The following is a 14,620-nucleotide window of genomic DNA, read 5'->3' as shown; positions in this document are numbered from 1 at the left end:
ACCTCAATACATAAGGCAAATACTAACAACCATAAAAGGGGAGATCAACAGTAACACATTCATAGTAGGGGACTTTAACACCCCACTTTCACCCATGGACAGATCATCCAAAATGAAAATAAATAAGGAAACACAAGCTTTAAATGATACATTAAACAAGATGGACTTAATTGATATTTATAGGACACTCCATCCAAAAACAACAGAATACACATTTTTCTCAAGTGCTCATGGAACATTCTCCAGGATAGATCATATCTTGGGTCACAAATCAAGCCTTGGTAAATTTAAGAAAACTGAAATTGTATCAAGTATCTTTTCCGACCACAACGCCATGAGACTAGATATCAATTACAGGAAAAGATCTTTAAAAAATACAAACACATGGAGGCTAAACAATACACTACTTAATAATGAAGTGATCACTGAAGAAATCAAAGGGGAAATCAAAAAATACCTAGAAACAAATGACAATGGAGACACAACGACCCAAAACCTATGGGATGCAGCAAAAGCAGTTCTAAGGGGGAAGTTTATAGCAATACAAGCCCACCTTAAGAAGCAGGAAACATCTCGAATAAACAACCTAACCTTGCACCTCAAGCAATTAGAGAAAGAAGAACAAAAAACCCCCAAAGCTAGCAGAAGGAAAGAAATCATAAAAATCAGATCAGAAATAAATGAAAAAGAAATGAAGGAAACAATAGCAAAGATCAATAAAACTAAAAGCTGGTTCTTTGAGAAGATAAACAAAATAGATAAACCACTAGCCAGACTCATCAAGAAAAAAAGGGAGAAGACTCAAATCAATAGAATTAGAAATGAAAAAGGAGAAGTAACAACTGACACTGCAGAAATAAAAAAAATCATGAGAGATTACTACAAGCAACTCTATGCCAATAAAATGGACAATCTGGAAGAAATGGACAAATTCTTAGAAATGCACAACCTGCCAAGACTGAATCAGGAAGAAATAGAAAATATGAACAGACCAATCACAAGCACTGAAATTGAAACTGTGATTAAAAACCTTCCAACAAACAAAAGTCCAGGACCAGATGGCTTCACAGGTGAATTCTATCAAACGTTTAGAGAAGAGCTAACACCTATCCTTCTCAAACTCTTCCAAAATATAGCAGAGGGAGGAACACTCCCAAATTCCTTCTACGAAGCCACCATCACCTTGATACCAAAACCAGACAAGGATGTCACAAAGAAAGAAAACTACAGGCCAATATCACTGATGAACATAGATGTAAAAATCCTCAACAAAATACTAGCAAACAGAATCCAACAGCACATTAAAAGGATCATACACCATGATCAAGTGGGGTTTATTCCAGGAATGCAAGGATTCTTTAATATACGCAAATCTATCAATGTGATAAACCATATTAACAAATTGAAGGAGAAAAACCATATGATCATCTCAATAGATGCAGAGAAAGCTTTCGACAAAATTCAACACCCATTTATGATAAAAACCCTCCAGAAAGTAGGCATAGAGGGAACTTTCCTAAACATAATAAAAGCCATATATGACAAGCCCACAGCAAACATCATCCTCAATGGTGAAAAACTGAAAGCATTTCCACTAAGATCAGGAACAAGACAAGGTTGCCCACTCTCACCACTCTCATTCAACATAGTTTTGGAAGTTTTAGCCACAGCAATCAGAGAAGAAAAGGAAATAAAAGGAATCCAAATCAGAAAAGAAGAAGTAAAGCTGTCACTGTTTGCAGATGACATGATACTATACATAGAGAATCCTAAAGATGCTACCAGAAAACTACTAGAGCTAATCAATGAATTTGGTAAAGTAGCAGGATACAAAATTAATGCACAGAAATCTCTGGCATTCCTATATACTAATGATGAAAAATCTGAAAGTGAAATCAAGAAAACACTCCCATTTACCATTGCAACAAAAAGAATAAAATATCTAGGAATAAACCTACCTAAGGATACGAAAGACCTGTATGCAGAAAATTATAAGACACTGATGAAAGAAATTAAAGATGATACAAATAGATGGAGAGATATACCATGTTCTTGGATGGGAAGAATCAACATTGTGAAAATGACTCTACTACCCAAAGCAATCTACAGATTCAATGCAATCCCTATCAAACTACCACTGGCATTTTTCACAGAACTAGAACAAAAAATTTCGCAATTTGTATGGAAACACAAAAGACCCCGAATAGCCAAAGCAATCTTGAGAACGAAAAAAGGAGCTGGAGGAATAAGGCTCCCTGACTTCAGACTATATTACAAAGCAACAGTAATCAAGACAGTATGGTACTGGCACAAAAACAGAAAGATAGATCAGTGGAACAGGATAGAAAGCCCAGAGATAAACCCACGCACATATGGACACCTTATCTTTGATAAAGGAGGCAGGAATGTACAGTGGAGAAGGGACAGCCTCTTCAATAAATGGTGCTGGGAAAACTGGACAGGTACATGTAAAAGTATGAGATTAGATCACTCCCTAACACCATACACAAAAATAAGCTCAAAATGGATTAAAGATCTAAATGTAAGGCCAGAAACTATCAAACTCTTAGAAGAAAACATAGGAAGAACACTCTATGACATAAATCACAGCAAGATCCTTTCTGACCCACCTCCTAGAGTAATGGAAATAAAAACAAAAATAAACAAATGGGACCTAATGAAACTTCAAAGCTTTTGCACAGCAAAGGAAACCATAACCAAGACCAAAAGACAACCCTCAGAATGGGAGAAAACATTTGCAAATGAAGCAACTGACAAAGGATTAATCTCCAAAATTTACAAGCAGCTCATGCAGCTCAATAACAAAAAAACAAACAACCCCATCCAAAAATGGGCAGAAGACCTAAATAGACATTTCTCCAAAGAAGATATACAGAATGCCAACAAACACATGAAAGAATGCTCAACATCATTAATCATTAGAGAAATGCAAATCAAAACTACAATGAGATATCATCTCACACCAGTCAGAATGGCCATCATCAAAAAATCTAGAAACAATAAATGCTGGAGAGGGTGTGGAGAAAAGGGGACACTCTTGCACTGCTGGTGGGAATGTGAATTGGTTCAGCCACTGTGGAGAACAGTATGGAGGTTCCTTAAAAAACTACAAATAGAATTACCATATGACCCAGCAATCCCACTACTTGGCATATACCCTGAGAAAACCAAAATTCAAAAAGAGTCATGTACCAAAATGTTCATTGCAGCTCTATTTACAATAGCCAGGACATGGAAACAACCTAAGCGCCCATCATCGGATGAATGGATAAAGAAGATGTGGCACATATACACAATGGAATATTACTCAGCCTTAAAAAGAAATGAAATTGAGCTATTTGTAATGAGATGGATAGACCTAGAGTCTGTCATACAGAGTGAAGTAAGTCAGAAAGAAAAAGACAAATACCGTATGCTAACACATATATATGGAATTTAAGGGAAAAAAATGTCACGAAGAACCTAGGGGTAAGATAGGAATAAAGACGCAGACCTACTGGAGAACGGACTTGAGGGTATGGGGAGGGGGAGGGGTGAGTTTTGACAGGGCGAGAGAGAGTCATGGACATATACACACTAACAAACGTAGTAAGGTAGATAGCTGGGGGGAAGCAGCCACAAGGCACAGGGATATTAGCTCGGTGCTTTGTGACAGCCTGGAAGGGTGGGATGGGGAGAGTGGGAGGGAGGGAGACGCAAGAGGGAAGACATATGGGAACATATGTATATGTATAGCTGATTCACTTTGTTATAAAGCAGAAACTAACACACCATTGTAAAGCAATTATACCCCAATAAAGATGTTAAAAAAAAAAAAAAAAAAGAAATATTACGGTGATAATTTGGCTTTATTTAGAGTATTTCTAAATCAAGTGTCTGCTGCACTTCATGTGGTGGTTTTCTGTGCTTTTTTTCATTGTTTTCCAGCACTGGCCCTTGTACATTCAATTTTAATATCATCATTACAGGGTATACTTTTTTTTTTTGCGTGATCACAATGCATGTTAAAATAAAAGCATAAGCACAAGCACAGTTGCTCACAAATGTTCTGATACATTTAAACAACTGCTTGATTCACTACATATTGACAAATTAGCACTAGTCATCATTTTTATTATCTAATGTACTATTGCTACATAAAAATAAAAAGGGTAGGATTTATAATGGCGCCCCCTCAGTTTTGAAAATGTGTGATTCAATAATAGCTTTACTTGTAGTATTTTAAAGTTTGCATGTAGAAGGATAGAGCATTATTTAAAAATTTGTTCACAGTTATATTGCTAGCACTGGTTTCCCTAGGCTTTTGAACATACAGATTCCCTAAAAGATCCATAGGTTTCCCAGAGTAAATTTTTTAGCAGCAGCAATTTTTTTAAACATCTTTATTGGAGTATAATTGCTTTACAATGGTGTGTTAGTTTCTGCTTTATACATATATCTCCATATCTCCTCCCTCTTGCGTCTCCCTCCCACCCTCCCTATGCCACCCCTCTAGGTGGTCACAAAGCACTGAGCTGATCTCCCTGTGCTATGCAGCTGCTTCCCACTAGCTATCTATTTTACATTTGGTAGTGTATATATGTCCATGCCACTCTCTCACTTGATCCCAGTTTACCCTTCCCCCTCCCCATGTCCTCAAGTCCATTCTCTACATCTCTGTCTTTATTTCTGTCCTGCCCCTAGGTTCTTCAGAAACCCTTTTTTTTTTTTTTTTTTTTAGATTCCATATGTATGTGTTAGCATATGGTATTTGTTTTTCTCCTTCTGACTTACTTCACTCTGTATGAAAGACTCTAGGTCCATCCACCTCACTACAAATAACTCAATTTCGTTTCTTTTTATGGCTGAGTAATATTCCATTGTTTATATGTGTCACATCTTCTTTATCTATTCATCTGTTGAAAAATGCTGCTGTATTAAAAACAAAGATTTTCAAGAAAATTACACCTATGCACCATTTTCTGATTAAAATAATGAGGTTTTCTCAGCACAAGTGTGTATAATCACAGGCATATCCTCATTACCTTAATAAGTTTTATCATAGAAATTAGTCATTTTCATCATGGAGGTAGTTGAATAATAAACTACCGTATTTATTGTTGGAAAGCAGTATTTTCTTTATCTTTTATTTTCTTCTTTATGTACCATTGTCAATATATCCTATCTTGTCCCTTCTCTCCTCAGGCCTTGTTGAGTGGGAGTGCACCAATAGCTTCTTTCTCTTTCAGATGATTTGTTGCTAGGTATTTGTCTTGCACATACCATTCCTCCTAGGGACAAGATAGGATATATTGACAATGGTACATAAAGAAGAAAATAAAAGATAAAGAAAATACTGCTTTCCAACAATAAATACGGTAGTTTATTATTCAACTACCTCCATGATGAAAATGACTAATTTCTATGATAAAACTTATTAAGGTAATGAGGATATGCCTGTGATTATACACACTTGTGCTGAGAAAACCTCATTATTTTAATCAGAAAATGGTGCATAGGTGTAATTTTCTTGAAAATCTTTTTTTCTTAAAAAAGCAGCATTTTTTTCTCCAGATATATTAATCAAAAGCATATTATCTCCTTTCTGATCTATATTTATGGCCTACATAATCCAGATGAATTTTCTCTCTGGCAGCTCTCTGTCTAACATAATCACTATTGATGAACACTATTGATCATTTTTTTACCCACCAAAGACAAATTTTCATCTCAATGCATTTTATCTGCACTGCATTTATTTAAATACTGAATAACTACTACAGCAAAAACTCACCTGGGCTTTTGTCTGGTAGACAATGGCTTAACTATTTAGCCCAAACACGTAAACCTCCTTACAGCCTATTTACTAGATAGGTATAAATGTACTGGAGTTAATTTTACCATGAAATAAAATTGTTACTTCTTTCTGGAAAATGCAGGTCAAGGAACATGGCCATAATCAAAACACAGTAGCAAAATGTGTGTGTGTGTGTGTGTGTGTACATATGCATGTGTGTGGGTATGTGTTCTATTATCTCTTAGTCAAATGTATTAGACACAACAAACAATAATAGATGTATAAGAATAAAATATGTACCAGTCAATGAAAAGTAGAAAATCATAACCCATTTGTTGCTCTTCTGTCCTAGTACATCTAAACAGGCATGTGTTCCAGAGAGTTCTACGATTCCTCATAGAATCTTCATTTCAGTAGGGTGTCCATCACTTGGCACATACAGTTAAGACTGAAAAATGGGTTCAATCGGATAGCAATATCTTCACAGAAGGCATTTTTTTACAGAAAAACGAAAACAAAATAAATTATTAACATTCTACATGGGGTATGTTAGATGTGTTTCCCAATCAGCATTGTGATAGCTCCTTGGCTGGATATTTTCAGAAATTCTCAGTTTTTATCCTTATATTGAGTAGTCATGTAAATGATGTTTAGCAGGAAGAAATAAACCAAGGAAATTCATTCTTTCAAATAAGGACAGTACTCATAGGAATTGGCTTGACCTTAAACAAACAAACCAAAGTGAATAGAAATATTAAATGCCAAAAGCAGAAAAAGATGAATGCTAGAGGATCCTTGGCAACTGTGTCTGGGAAAATTACCCACGGCTCTGCATGGAGTCCTTTCTCTGCTCCCCTGTAAAGCACATGGCCCCTGGAATGCACACACTCTGTGACCTTGCGCAAATTTTTAGGCTTTCATATCGCAACTCTCAGAAAATATACAACGAGCAGTAGGAGCACAAAGAGTTGAACTGCCATAAAAGCTTCACTATCTTCACATTCTCTGTTCTCACTCATGCCTTTTATCTTTAACACTATCTTTAAACCCAATGAGTATTTTGTTAGCACCGTATGCTCTAGAATTTCCTTAACTTCCTTATCTTTGTGTCACCTGTTCTCTGTTCTGAAAATTAAGGACAGGGATTTTAGGTGATGTAAGAGTCCTTACGAAAAAAATAACAGGTCAACTTTGGAAGCTTAACATACTAAAATACTGAAAAGAGAGCATGCATTTTGTAACCATAATTAATAACAAATTATGAATATCTGGGGTAGTATTCCACTAATGGGTGTAGATTGCAAAATAAAGAGAAGATTCAAGAATGACTTCAAACTTTTTGGTCTCATTTTTTTTTCATGGAGGGTGGAGGAGTACGCTTATTTGTTCCTTAAAAAAACATCGTGCAGAGTAGCTGAATTATTATGTCTGATTAATGAAAACATTTATTTTTCTCATAGAATGGGGGATTCACCTTCCATGAAACTGCTCTTATCAAAATCACATGGTCCAATTCTGATCCACATCTGACAAGGCTTAATACTTCCTTCTCTCTTACATGGCCTTCAATACATCACATTCTCTACATCTTACCACACAGGTTGCTCCTTGACAGTCACGTTTGTTGGTTCCTCCTCTTCACTCTGACCTTTTAATGTCATATCTAAGGGCTATGTCCTCGGTCTTCTTATTTACTCTGTTTACGTATATTTAATTGGATTTCTCTTGTCTCAGGACTTTAAATATCCTCAGTATGATAATGACTCTCAAATATACAATTCCATCCCAGACCTTCCTCCAGTTCTGTACATTTCATGTAAATGGTACAGAGACTCAAGTATTAATTTCCTACTCAACCTACACCACTTGACTGTCTAATATGTATCTCAAACTTGTATCCAAAGCTGAATTCTGTTCCTCCACCCTCCATGAAAAAAATATGAGACCAAAAATTTGAAGTCATTCTTGAATCTTCTCTTTATTTTGCAATCTACAACCATTCCATTAGAGGAATACTACCCAAAATATTTATAATTTGAAAATTTTCATCACCTTTGTTGCTATTGCTGGACATAAGCCACCAGTGTTTCTTGCCTGGACTACTGCCATCTGCAACAACACCCAGAATTAGCTTGTCAAATGAGATACTCCATGAGGTAGAGATTTGATTTAGTGTCAACTTTATTAATAATTTCAAGGATATAAATACAAAAGATACAGGTGAAGCTGGGAGAATTCTAGGACCCCTAGTGTGACTCCTTATGTTACTTTTTCATCTAGTCAAATGTGTTTGTTCTATGAAATAGATGAGCTTCCTAATGAAATATTTGGTCACTTCATGCACACAAAAAGAGCCATTTAGATTATGGAACATCCCCATTTCATAGTCTATCATTGTATAATTCACATTATATTATCCAGGACACAATATCCCATAAATCTATAGATTCCAGGTTTGTTTACCAAAAGCAATCATACAAGAAGGAAAAAATCCTGACAAAACTTTCCATAGTAAGGGCTGTCCTTCTAGAAGAAACGATTTAATTTAACTGCCAGGAGGTCTATCATTGCCATGTTTAATAGTAGATCAGTCTTCTCACTGAATTTGTTTCTTCCCCAGGAGCATTGCCTGGGTAAAGGGAATTAATTCACAGAAGACTTGCTGTGTAAACATTTATGTCTCACCTCACAACAATATACCTGCTTTCACTACACCATCCCCATCCCACATTCTATTTTCAACATAGCAGACAAAGGGACTGGTCAGAATGTTGGTCTAATGATGTCATTTCTCTGTTCATCACTCTGCAATGACCTGACATTTCTCTCAGGAGAGTCAAATTCCTGACAACGGTCCCAAAGGCCCCATGTGATCATTTTTTGTTAGTTCTCTAAACTCACACTTTATTAATCTCCCATTTAGTTTCTCCGTTGCAGCCACCCTAGCCTCTTGGATTGGATGTTGCCCACAAATCCACACTTGTCAGGAATGTTTCTGCTGCTTTTCTCATAGATAAACACAAGGACAATTCCTTTACTTCCTTTATGTCTTAGCTGAATTCTCACTTACTCAATGTGTGGATCCTTGATTACCCTATTTATAACTGCAATTACCTACTCTCTCCACCATTCACACACACACACACACACACACACAAATACACACACTTCAACTATTTGTGGTCTTCCTCCTTACTGTGTTTTAGTTCTTTCCCTTACCAATTATCACTATTTTTTATTATTAATGACTATTCCTTGTCTTACTTTGCTAGAATGCAAATCTCAAAAGGGCAAGGATTTTTATCTCTTTTGTTCATTGATGAATCCCAAACACCAAGAAGAGGACCTGGTATATAGTAGATGCTATCTGAATGAATACATGACTGCACCAGGAATGACGTGGCTGCTCATTTTAATTGGGTATCTGGTCATCCCTTGAATAGAAGCTAATGTTTTTCATCATGCTTGTATCACACTGCTTGATAGTCCGTTGAGGGGATAACTTTTCCCAGAATACCGTTCATTTAAAAAACATTTTCTCTTTCTAAATTTTTAGGAAGCAAAAAACCAAATTAAGATCATTCAAGTATTTTGCTCAAAATATTTAAAGAGTAGGTTAAGCAATAACTCTGGAAAACAACCATTTTTACAGTTATGCACTTTCAAGTCCTTACATTGCACAATTTTGCTAAATTACACAAAATACACATAATTTAAAAATATTTTGACAGGTTTAAAATATAGTAAAACATGACTATAAAATAATTACATAGAAGAGCTTCATTTTTTTTTAACATCTTTATTGGGGTATAATTGCTTTACAATGGTGTGTTAGTTTCTGCTTTATAACAAAGTGAATCAGTTATACATATACATATGTTCCCATATCTCTTCCCGAAGAGCTTCATTTTATAGAAATGTTGCTGCTTTAATGTATTATATTTCAGATACATTTTAAAATCAATGTTTATATTTGAAAAATCTCTTACAAATGATTGCATCCTGAAGAAAAAGGACAGGTTTTACATGCTTAAAAAGTAAATGAATGACTGTAAAAATCAACTTGAATCAAATCTAAGAAATCTTTTAACTGATAAGTAATGCTGTCTAAATATCTTGAGGTTCAGAAGAAACTTGAATTGTTGATCCTCAATCCTTGTGTTTTATATGGAAATATTTTGGAAAGAAAATAAGTGATTTTCAACTGAGAATAATCAACTAGTCTAAAGAAATTATCATTCACCCTTTGTAGTCCTACACCATTAATGGCATGAGACATACATGTGGATGAGCAAAGAGAAACCTCAATTTGTTTAGATTAGACCCATTTCAATTACCAGGAGAAAATGCATACGGGAATGCATGTGGTTTGTGGGACAATGTTAAAATCTCTCCGTTTATATTCTGAGGGTTGCTGGTCACATGAATGATTTTAAGCAGCAGAATATATAAATGCCAATCAAGTAAATTACTCATGGGGAGCCAATGCCTTGCTGAAATAAAGATACCTCAAGGAACCAGAATGACCTTACACTGCCAAACCAAAGTGGATTGAAAAGTTTAATGCCATGGACAGATTTTGACAGTGGTAATGGTATTGGTGTCCTTGGCTTGTTCCTACTCTGGGGAGCTATAACTTTAAAAGCTTTGATTTTTGTTTATCATGACAAGTTCTTCAAATATATTGCTCTTCAGACTCAATGGCTCTGGCATGCCCCATTTCTCTTCTGCAGGTCTGGGATCTACCATAAGAAAATAAAACATGGCAATATTTTTAAATGACACAATTTAAATCTTTAATTCTACTTTGGAACATATAAATACTATAAATGTATAGAGCTATTAACAGGTAATGACATCATGATGAAAACTAGATTTTCTCATTTTATATAGGTTTGGATATTTCCTTTTATAAAGTATTCTGTATATGACTCCTCTGTGTCTGGTTTCATTAATGACATGAAAGTTAAGCTTTAAAAATCCATATTTCAGGGCTTCCCTGGTGGCGCAGTGGTTGAGAGTCCGCCTGCTGATGCAGGGGACACGGGTTTGTGCCCCGGTCCGGGAAGATCCCACATGCCGCAGAGCGGCTGGGCCCGTGAGCCATGGCCACTGAGCCTGCGTGTCCGGAGCCTGTGCTCCGCAACGGTGGGGGCGGGCGGGGCCGGGAGGGCTCACAGTGGTGAGGCCCGCATACCGCAAAAAAAAAAAAAAAAAAAAATCCATATTCCATTCCTAATAGCTTTCTCTGGCACATGAATATATATCTGACCCAAAGGGTGACATCAACCTTTACTTTCTCAACCTTACTGACTTTCCTCAATCTCTCTTCATAACACCATCATTAGAGTGGATACTTTACCATTGTTTCTAAAGGTCACCATTGTCCTCCCAACACGTATAACTGCCAGGAATGGCAGCTGAACAAGGGCAACAGTATTCTCATGTCACTAAGCTGGGAAGCGGAGGACGGACAGAGGAGGGTGGAAGTATTTTATTCATTGTGGGTTCTGCACCAATATCATCATTGTTCTGGTTAATCATGACTTAACTTTATGGAATGAGAGTGCTGTAAGTGTATATCCTGGAGATAATATGTATATTTGGAGTTATGTATTAATTTTGAATGGATGGCAATTTAAAATTATGTGATTCTTCTCTTCATGTCCCATCTACCATTATTACATTACTAGTCTCCTCTCAGTCCACTGATATGATCCACTTTTTCTGAATTCTATTTCATAGTTAGAGCTTCATCCTTTGACTAATGTGGTATCTTGCATTTGTATAGTGATTGTTCAAATATTTTGCTGGCACCAGAAATCTTTAATGAACTTTGGTATCTTGAGCTACTTGAAGGAAGGAGTCATTTAATTTCAAAAGGTTATTTAGCATGCATTATTATAGAGTCAATTAAAGACAGATGGGTACAGATTTACGGTAATACTCATGCTTATTTGTCTCCCGTTTCCTTTTTATTCCATAAAAACTAAAATCAAAGTAGCAAAATTTAGCTTTTGTTTGTGTGCTTTTTACTTTTCAACTTCTTTCCATCCTGGCTCTCCTTGCAGTTTCCAGATACAGACACAGATTATTTGTGCTGCCCATGATTCAAGTACTGTCTTGAGTTATGGGGTACAATGTCTGATACATATCATACAGAAAAATAAAGGGTCTAATACATTTATTCAAAGAATAATCAAAGTAAATAATGTGTGCATGAGGCATACACTGCACAAATAAATACCACAGAGAGACAACAGTCCTTACTGTGGGGCACACATCTTCCCTGGTGACCTCCCATTGACAATAACGACACTCCACTAAGGAAGAATAACCATCCTTTCTTATGTCAGACAAAAAGAAAGGACTGTTACTTTGGATGCATTTTATTTGCTCTCTTTCTATCTGTCCCTCTATCTGCCCATCCAAGCTCTATGTCTCTTGTCTAATTCACAGTCTTTTCCCCTTTCTTCATGTTTATGTCTGTCCATCTTTTTTCTCTGTCTCTCTCCCTCTGCTCTTTCTATTGCGTTACTCTGTGGCTCTTGATCTCATTCTACTTTCTTGTTTTTTCTCTTTGTCTCTATTTGTGTGTGTGTGTGTGGTTCTTTCTCTCTACACACACATACACACACATATATTTTCACATTTCCTCATTTTCACTTTATCCTCTTCTCCTCATATTTACATAGAGAGAGTTATAGATACATAAGTTACACTTTATAGGTTGAACTCATTTCTGTTCTGCTCTCACGCATAGTAAAATATCAATCACACTATCCCGCTTACTGAGCCAAAGTTCTTCCTTACAGTTGACAAACCTCCTAAGAGTCTGAAAATGAACAGTCTTCTCCATACTGATGACAGTGTGCACTAGATCTGCAGAGTACCTTTTCAGTCAAACTGTTATGCAGCCCGTTTAGACCTCTGACTTCAAGAACGCATACAGAATTGTTTAACACAATGACCTTGACAAGCCTCACAGTGAAGTCTGATTCTGAGAAAATAACACCTGAAAGAAAAATAATTTACATCTAGCATTCCCAAGTCTAAATTATACCCCTGATAGACAATTTTTCTCAGGGCTGAATCTATGCCTACATTATATGGTTTAGGGGAAAGGAGGAGAAAAAAATCGTTGTTGAATGAATATTACTGACTAAGCACATGTTAATTGCTTTATATGTAATATCTCATTTTTTTTTTTTGGTCAAATGTTTCTCTCTCAAGTTATTTTTGTTTTATACATGAATAAACTGGAGTTCTAAAAAAGTAAATTAAGTTGCTTGATGTCATAGATTAAGGAAACAGTATGTTTGGGATTTAATTCCAGAGCCCAGGGTACTGAAAATATACCTTCTTTCTTCTTACTAATATATCTCTTCCATCAGCTCTTCCCCAATGCTTCCACATTCCCATGAGGGTTTCATTTTTTTTGTTGTATAACTTTACTACTTATTAAAATATGTTTAATTGGAATAACTGACTAAGCTTTTATTTGCCATTACAATCATTGGGTTACTGAATTTTTTAGTATCTTTTTTCAAAAGCTAATTATAGTAAATTCTGAATGGGTGAAATACATAGCTGAATAACATATGTATAAGGGTAGAAACCTGAGTGTGACCAAAAAATGGTAAAAATGTTATTTGCTGGGTTTGGACGGATGTAATAGACACCCCGGCCTGTTTTGAAGACATTTCATTGAGGTCATTAATATCCAAAAATGAAAAGAAATCAACAACTTTAAGTTGTTCTGATTTTCTCAGGATCTCAATTTTGGGGAATCAAATATGTTGAATTGATTCAATTGACTTCCAACATTCCATTTCACTGACACTTGCTGAATATCTAATTCTTTTAGGCAATTTTACTTATTTGACAATTTTTAAAGCTCACAACAAACCTAAGTGGTAGGTATAATGGACCTCAATTAAATAAGTGACTAAATTTGAGCTAAGAGGGTTTTTGTTATATGTTCAAAGTTAGAAAGGTGAGAGGTGGTTAGTAAAATGAGGAATATAAATATATACGTATTATATTTACTTTTCACCAAGTCATTATTCTTTTCAATCCACTTCTGAGCTGACTTTTCTGCATTGAAGGAATATATCTAGTTTAACGTTGTACAATCTATTCCTTGGCAGCAGAACCACTAATTCACTGAATCTGAGCTCTGGTGGCACATTCCTTGTGATAATAATGATAACCTTAAACGTAAGATTTTTTTCCTAACCTTCAATTTGATTGAACCATAAAAGTAACATTTATCTTATTCTACTCATTGTCAGTAGCTACAGTTAATTAAAATTTTAATTAAGCAGCAGTCTAGGTTGTTAGAAATCAGAAGAATCTCAAATCAAGAGGTTAGGAGATATATGTTTAAAAATAGGTGCTGTCAGAAGTTCATGTATACGTATTCTTGCCCTCTTTAAAAGTTAAAATTAGATACGCTTACGTATTATTTAGAAGGAAATAATTTAAGAATATCCAGTCCCCAAACTAGCATGGTCCATTTAACAGCATCCTTGACAGGGAATCAGGACTTTGCTTCTATTCCTGGATACACGCTGAACCAGTCATCCAGGTTTACCAAATAGCTCACTGGTTCTGTACATCAGTGTGGTTAACTCTAACACTGAGATAATAACTCTGACCTACCACACAGGGATCTGTAATGATTAATTGGGTAATGGCTGTTAAGTGCTCCTAGCTACTTAGAATAAATGTACTATATGGCTAATAAATGTTGTTATTATAAGATGTTGCTTCAGTGTAATATCAGTGACTGACTGCTCCATGATTATGAGGAAAACTACT

At 35.7% G+C, this 14,620-nt stretch overlaps 1 protein-coding gene across 2 annotated transcripts in view; it reads right to left on the bottom strand.

The window, feature by feature from the left end:
- Window positions 1–14,620, bottom strand: part of CDH12 (cadherin 12) — a 416,625-nt gene that overhangs the window by 363,085 nt on the left and 38,920 nt on the right. The window lies entirely within an intron of this gene.

Source organism: Phocoena sinus, chromosome 3 (genome assembly GCF_008692025.1).
Source record: "Phocoena sinus isolate mPhoSin1 chromosome 3, mPhoSin1.pri, whole genome shotgun sequence".
NCBI classification, from domain to species: Eukaryota; Metazoa; Chordata; class Mammalia; order Artiodactyla; family Phocoenidae; genus Phocoena; species Phocoena sinus.
This window is presented reverse-complemented; position numbering and strand designations above follow the sequence as displayed.